The sequence below is a fragment of the Artibeus jamaicensis genome, unplaced genomic scaffold, assembly GCF_021234435.1.
Source record: "Artibeus jamaicensis isolate MK-2021 breed Jamaican fruit bat unplaced genomic scaffold, CSHL_Jam_final contig_490, whole genome shotgun sequence".
NCBI classification, from domain to species: Eukaryota; Metazoa; Chordata; class Mammalia; order Chiroptera; family Phyllostomidae; genus Artibeus; species Artibeus jamaicensis.
Window position 1 is genome coordinate 13,428,053 of NW_026521861.1, and position 7,229 is coordinate 13,435,281.

Genomic DNA, 7,229 nt, shown 5'->3' on the forward strand with positions numbered 1-7,229 from the left:
AGTGTGTGGTAGTTTGTTGTATCAGCTACAAGAAATGAGTACAATTCCCACTCTCAAGCAAGAGAAAAGCCAAGTGACATGTGCCCTATAATCCCTGGGCCCTCACCTGCCACCTACCTCGTTCTCACTGTTTCAAAAATATTTTATGTATGTATGTCTGTGTGTACTTATTTATTGTTGGCATTATTACAGATGTACCCCATTTCCCCTGACTTTGCCCACCTCCGTCCAGCCCCTCCCTTTCTCTGGCCTTCACCACTCTATTTTCTGTGTCTGTGGGCTATTCATATGTGTTCTTTGGCCAATTCCTCCACATCATTCACTCTTCGGCCACAGTGGCCTCTTGCTCCAGCCACACGGCTCTGTAGAATGAACACATGATTTTGAAACTTCGTTTTCCAGAAGAAGGAGAGGAGAAGTGACTTGCCCACAATCCCCAGCAAGGACCTGAACCCAGGATTCTTGCCCTGTGACCAGTCGGTTATTATTTCTATTGTACTTAGCTTTCCCTTCAGCTTCCTCCCCTGGAAAGTCATGTGATTCAATCTATCTTGGCCACCTAATGAAGTGTTCAAATTCCCTTCCAGTGAGGAAATCTTTATGTTGACTGTCATATTCTTTGCCAGGAGAATAGTTCATTTCTTTCTACATGAAATTCGATGATGGAAAAAGTTCTTCCAAAAAAGGAAGAAAGAAATCTCCAGAGCATGGGATTTTACTGGCCAAGACAGGCAAATTTCTTAGGAGTAAAGACGGACCAGGCCTTCCTTCAGCTCAGGAGGCTTTACTGTGTGGATTTCTATTTATACCCTGGGACGTAGAGTGAGTCGCACAGAAACCTGGACACAGTCCTGATCGTTGCTGGCAATACCGATCCCAGTGCAAACAGCCCTCCCTTTTGCTGACCTGGCGTTTCTATTTCCTAATGAGAAGGTTTGATTTGTAAGCTTGCAGCCACTCAGAGGAGGGCACCCACTGAACAATGGTGCTGAGTCACTTCAAAGCTGATCCGCCTCCCTGTGTCCAGCCAGAAGGTGTTGTAGGCTGTTCCAGGACTGATGTCTGGTTCAGTCAGCTCTGGTCACAAGAGCAGAGGTGGCCTTCCCTACAAAGCTTGTGGGTACCAGCTTGGCAGCTATAAGCAGGCCCATTGTGTTGTTTGAACTTTTTTTTTTTTTTTGTCTGAGTAGCTTTCCTTTCCTTTGGAAACTTCTTCTAGGCTGTGCTCTCAGGTTTCTTATTTCCAGCACCTCCCCCACCCCCCCACCCCCCTGCCGGCCTCAAGGATAGGCACGTGACCCATGTTGGGCCAATTTATAGGACCCGATCCCTTTCAGTACTGTTCTAGAGAGGGTGGATAAGAGACTCAAACAGGGCCCATCAGAATCCAAACCCAAGAACAATATCCAGAGCATAGGAAGTATACTCACTCCTTCTGCTGGGGCGACTAACCTTGGGAGAATGTGATTCTGGAGGTGCCCAGTGGGGAAAAAATGCTTGTTTGTACAAGAAGCTAAGTAGAGTCACACAAAGATGCAACGTGAATGAAGAGGTGGTCCTTGAGATGGTGAGTCCCTGATTCAAGCACTGCAGGCTCTGTGTTCTGTTGTTCTTGCATTCTCCAAGCCTCGCCACTGACCTTCCCAGCTTTGTGAACCGATGCATTCCCTTCCCGCTGTATAGAAGGCTTAGACTGTGTTTCTGCCACTTGTTCCCAAAGTCTGGCTAATACAAGGGGCTTAGGTAGGAAGAAACTGATAGGAACCCCTGCCACAGGCAAGAGAGGACTTAGACCCCATTACTGCAGAGATTAATGCCAGCTTCCTCAAAGGGGTCTTTGGAGAGCCTGGCCTGGAACATCCCAAAAAGTAAGAATATATTTGGCTCCTGAGTGATCCTCATGAAGATTAAATCCTATTATTTCTTATCCCCTTTGGTTAAAGGTCACAGCCCTTAACAGGCCTACAAGGCCCAACCTCCATGGTCTGGATCAAGGGTCTGCACATTTTGTTCTGTCAAGGGCAGAGAGTAAATATTTTAGGCTCTGTGGGTTATAAGGTCTTTATCTTAACGACTCAACTCTGCCGTGGCAGCCAAAAGCAGCCGCAGGCAGTAAGTACACAAACGAGTGTGGCTAAGCTCCAATAAAACTTGATTCAGGGGAACAGGCAGTGGGCCATAATTTGCCCACTTCCTGGTCTGGAAGGTCCGGAACCGTGCCCTCCATGCATATATCCGGCCCCACTGGCCTCCAGTCGGCCTCTTCATGCTCCACCCCACAGGCTCCCTTCGCTTGCAGGGCTCTCAGCCTGGCACATCCTCCCGAACCCTTGAATGCTTAACCCCTGCCACCACCCCAATCGCTGCTCAGATGTCGCTTTCCTGGGGAGCTTCCCTGATACCCTGAGCCCAGGCCAGACTCCCCTGGTGTCCTCTCCGGAGGCACACTCTCTCTCCTTCATGTTGTTTGTCTTGTAGTTGTAATTTTTCAGGGTTTCATGTTGATTTTCTGTCTGTCTCCCCACTGGATAATGATTTCCAGACGTACAAGGCCCTGCCTGTTTGGTTCAGTGCCTAGGACAGTGCTTAATGCATTGTGGTAACAGCATACAGTTACTTTCAAAAGAAAAGAAGGGGAAAGGGAGGGAGGAAGGGAGAGGTGAGAGAGAGAGACGGAAGGAGGAAAGAAAGAATCAGTCCTCTGAATCTAATTAAGCATTCAAGAGCAAAAAAAAAAAAAAAAAGGGTGTTTTTCTTATCTGCCCATTGTTGTAACCAGTAGAACATGAGGATTTGGAAGTCCTTGTCCATTCAGACGTTTGGTAGCCTTTGGTGCTTGGGGATGTTCCCTGGAGGTGATATCAGATCTTGGGCTTGACTGTGGAATTGGGGTCTTTTTTTTGCAGCTCTTTTCCCCACCATCCTGACCCTTCCACATTGCCTTCTGTGTGCCCAAATTCTCCGTGAGAATGTCCAAGTTCAACTCCCCCAAAGTGCCCTTTCCCAAAGTTACTCAGATCTTCTGGGCTCAGATCCCTGCTCCAGGATTTCCTGGTTATATGACCTTGAGCAAGTCACTGAAACACACCAAAGCTCAGTTTCCTCGCTGCAAAGTGAGGGGAATAAAATTACCCATGACAGGGTTTTTGAGAGGGTTTAATGAGATAATATTTAGACATCACTTCATTTAAAGTCCGGCATGCTTAGTGTCCATAGTTAACTATTAATAGCTAATTCTTAGAAAAGGAACAATCTGATTATATTATCGAAGCAATCTGGCCCATTCTTAAAATATGTGGGCTTAAACAGTCTAAATGTCTAAAACTTATAAGTCAAGGTATGAATTGAATTTTTCTTCTACATTGGCAAATATGGCTTCATCGTGGCAAAGTTATTTCAAAAATTGGGAAACTATAGTTTTAGATGACTGAAAGTTGCCAAAATATAAAAAATAACTGAATTTAATTTTTATTGTACATGTATGTGCTATTGATGGCCCAGAAATATTTCAATGAGTGGTAAAATAAAGGCATATTTTATGATTTATATATTCTCTATAATTTATCTTTTTTGCTTTCATGTCAGGAAAAAAACACTAGTTATATAATTATAATCAAAATGTATACATAATTTATGTGCCATCGACAAAGATCTAAAGGATTAGAATTAACATGTAATTATCTTCAAAGAGTATCACATTTGAATATATTTCCATCAAAATGTAAGTGAAAGTAAAAGTAAAAATTAAGAATTGAATACTTTGGATGAAAGTTTATTTTTAAAGCATAAAATATCATAATAATGAATAAAAAGAATAAATAAAATTATTTAAGTCTGCAGTTTTTATTTGACATTTTAAAAATGGAATTAATTCTTAATAAATATTTTTACAAACATAAAATTATTTATGCCCTGGCCGGTGTGGCTCAGTTGGTTGGAGCACCTCCCCGTAGAGCTTTTGAAGGGTCACAAGTTCGACTCCCAGCCAGGGCACATGCCTGGATTGTGGGTTCCACCACCGGTCAGGGCGTCTGCAAGAAGCAACTGATCAATGTTTCCCTCACATCGATGTTTCTGTTCCTCTCTCTCCCTCCCTTCCCCTCTCTCTGACAGCAATAAGCATGTCCTCAGGTGAGAATAAAAATAAATAAATGAACAAACAAAAAAAACCATTGACCATTCCAGCCCTGGCTGGTGTAGCTCAGTGGATTGAGCACGGGCCTGTGAAGCAAAGGGTCACAGGTTTGATTCCCACTCAGGACACATACCTGAGTTACAGGCCAGGTCCCCATTTGGGGACACATGAGAGGCAACCACACATTGATGTTTCTCTCCCACTCTTTCTCCTTCTCATCCCCTCTCTAAAAATAAATACATATTTAAAAAAAAACCATTGACAATTCTAGACTCATTCTTTTAACTTAGTTGCCAATATAAATAATCAGTATCATACTTCCCTCATGTTATCCCTAGACTTTCAAATACTTATATTTAAGAGTAACATGAATATTTTTTAGGGGAAAGCGTGATTGCTGTCCCTCACCAGCACAAATCTTGCAATTGAGCTTCCCGCATTCAGGGAAAACCCAGCAGACAGCACACCCAGAATGCAATGGGTGAGTGTCCCCTGGGAAAACAACCTTTGTGATCATGGTATCTCCCCTACCAGGTGAGTACAAATTGTTCGGTATTAGAGTGTTTTCTCAACTGCCCATGTGCACTGTGTTTTGTGATTATGCTAACTCATCATTACTTTAGAAACTACAAGTGGACACAAATAAAGAGAAGAAAAAGATGCTCAGTATTGGCAGGAATGATACTGTGCTAGACAAAAATCTCTTTAATTTATGCTGTTTGAGGAATTGACATGTGAGTTAATTTGCCTTTTCTGTTGTGAAAGGCTCCTATCACTTTAGTCCCCTCTGTCGTCTGAAACAACATCCATCTCAGATGTTAGCAACTCAAACCTTTGTGATATTCGCCTTGGTTTTAAGGCCAAGAGGCAAACTGTGGAAAAGTTTTCCCTGGGGCCTGAGCATGTTGATTCCAAGAGTGGATATTTAGTTTAGAATCGGGGTAGTGCTGTGCCAGTTCTAAGCGCCAGGTCCCAGGTGAGAGAAGCATACACAAGTTCTTTAATGGGCATGTGTGTGTCTGTGTGTGCGTGCATGCGTGTGTGTGTGTGTGTGTGTGTGAGAGAGAGAGAGAGAGAGAGAGAGAGATAATGTGGGATCCTCTAGAGCAGGGACCTCTCTTCTCTGCCCAGGTCTTGGAACAGTATGAAAAGGAATTGCATGGATCCTGGACTGATAAGCCATGTAGGGCATTTGCTTAACCCTAGAAGAATCTCTGGGGAGAAGGGGGCCTTAGAAGGCAATTCTGAGCCAGGAAATGTGCAGTGCCTCCGCCCTCCCTCTTCCTAACCGCCCACCACACATCAGAAGAACGGGGTCCCTCCGGCTAAGCACGCTCCTCCTGACTCTGTAGTCTGTATATTTTAGCTAAACAACAGTGCAGCCACAATTAAGTAAGAAAATGCTTAGAAAGTAAACGTTTCAATCATTTTCTGATTGACAGCAGAGTTTCAGGGAAGTACTTTGACAGGTAACTGAATAATAAACACATCAAAACCGAACCAATGAAAGACGTGCAGAATATGCCAACACGATTTTTTTTATCAGGAAAAAATTACCAAGATATATTGTTCATAAGTGCCTACTAAGCCCTTTTAAAATATAGGCACTGTTAGTGAGCACCCTACTATGGGATAAGCCCTCAAATAAAAATGAAGGTAGGAATGGAATTCCCATTTCACAAAGAGGAAAAGGGAGCACAGAGGGGCTGAGCAGCTTGCGAGAAACACAGCTCCTCAGTGGCAGAGACAGGACAGTGCTCCAAGTGGGGTTTGTCTGCGTCCAGATCCTGACCTGGTGACCACCGCCACACCTCCACGTTAGCAGAAATTCAGAAGGACCCCTGGCTGAGCGTCTTTCTTCTGCTTACCCTTCAGGTTCTCCCCAACCAAGAAAAGGAGTTTTATTAGCACTGCAAATAGTTAATAAACATGTGTGAGGTCATAAGATGCTGGAAAGCACTGCTCTTTCCTGTTGGGTAAAAGTCTGACCCCTGAATTTTGAAGTACCTCTTTCCTCTAATTCCCAAATGCCTACTTGCTTCAGTTGACTTTCAAAGGTCAACAGACTTGACAAGGTTTGTACAAGTTGAAAAAGTGCCTACTGGGCCTTGGGCACCATTGACCCTTGACCACCATGGGTTTTGAACAGCACGGGTCCACTGATATGGGGATTTTTGTTCAATAAGTATGTACAGCATTGTAAATGTGTTTTCTCTTCTTTGTGATTTCCTTAATAACATTTTCTCTTCCCTAGCTTACTTCATTGCAAGAATACAGTATGTAATGTATATAACATATAAAATATGTTTATTGTTATGTTATCAGTTAAGGCTTTGGGGCAACAGTAGACTATTCATAGTCAAGTTTTTGATGCCTGTGTGGGGGTCAGCATCTCTGACCCCCTGTTTGTTCAAGGATCAGCTGTGGAAAGATGGGGGAACATGAAATGCCATTAAGATATGGACAGCATCTTTATGTTTTGTCATTATCTTTATGATTAATTAGATTTTTAACAGCTTTACTGAGATATTTTTCACATACCATAACATTCACCCACTTAAAGCATGCAGTTGGTTAGATTTTTAATATATTCAGAGTTGTGTTGCCGCCACCACAATCTAGTTTTAGAACATTTTTGGCACCCTATACCTGTTAGTAGGAAACCCTATACCTTTTAGTAGTCACTCTCTGCTTCCTCCCTCCCTTGCCCCAGCAGCCGGGAATCACTTTCTGTCTCTTTTGTCGCATTTACTTAATTTTGGTATTTCATGTAAAAGGAATCATATAATGTGTGATTTTTTTTTGGTCACTGACTTCGCTTGCTTTTTTCTTTGTTACTGGCTTCTTGTACTTGCATAATGCTTTCAAGGGTCATTCATGTTACGACATATATCAGCATTTCATTCTTTTTATGCCCAAATAATATCCTATTGTATGGATATACAATTTATTTATGCATTTATCCATTGTTAGACATTTAAATTGTTCCACTTTTTGGCTATGATGAATAATGTTGCTATGAAAATTTGTGTACAGGTTTCTGTGTGGACCTATGTTTTTATTTCCCTCGAGGACATATCTGTGAGCACAACTG

General features: G+C 42.7%; 1 non-coding gene across 1 annotated transcript; it reads right to left on the reverse strand.

The window, feature by feature from the left end:
• Positions 1–4,514: 4,514 nt before the first annotated feature.
• Positions 4,515–4,677, reverse strand: LOC119040103 (U1 spliceosomal RNA). The gene has a single exon (XR_005080790.1). It is a non-coding gene; the product is annotated as a U1 spliceosomal RNA (small nuclear RNA).
• Positions 4,678–7,229: the final 2,552 nt, after the last annotated feature.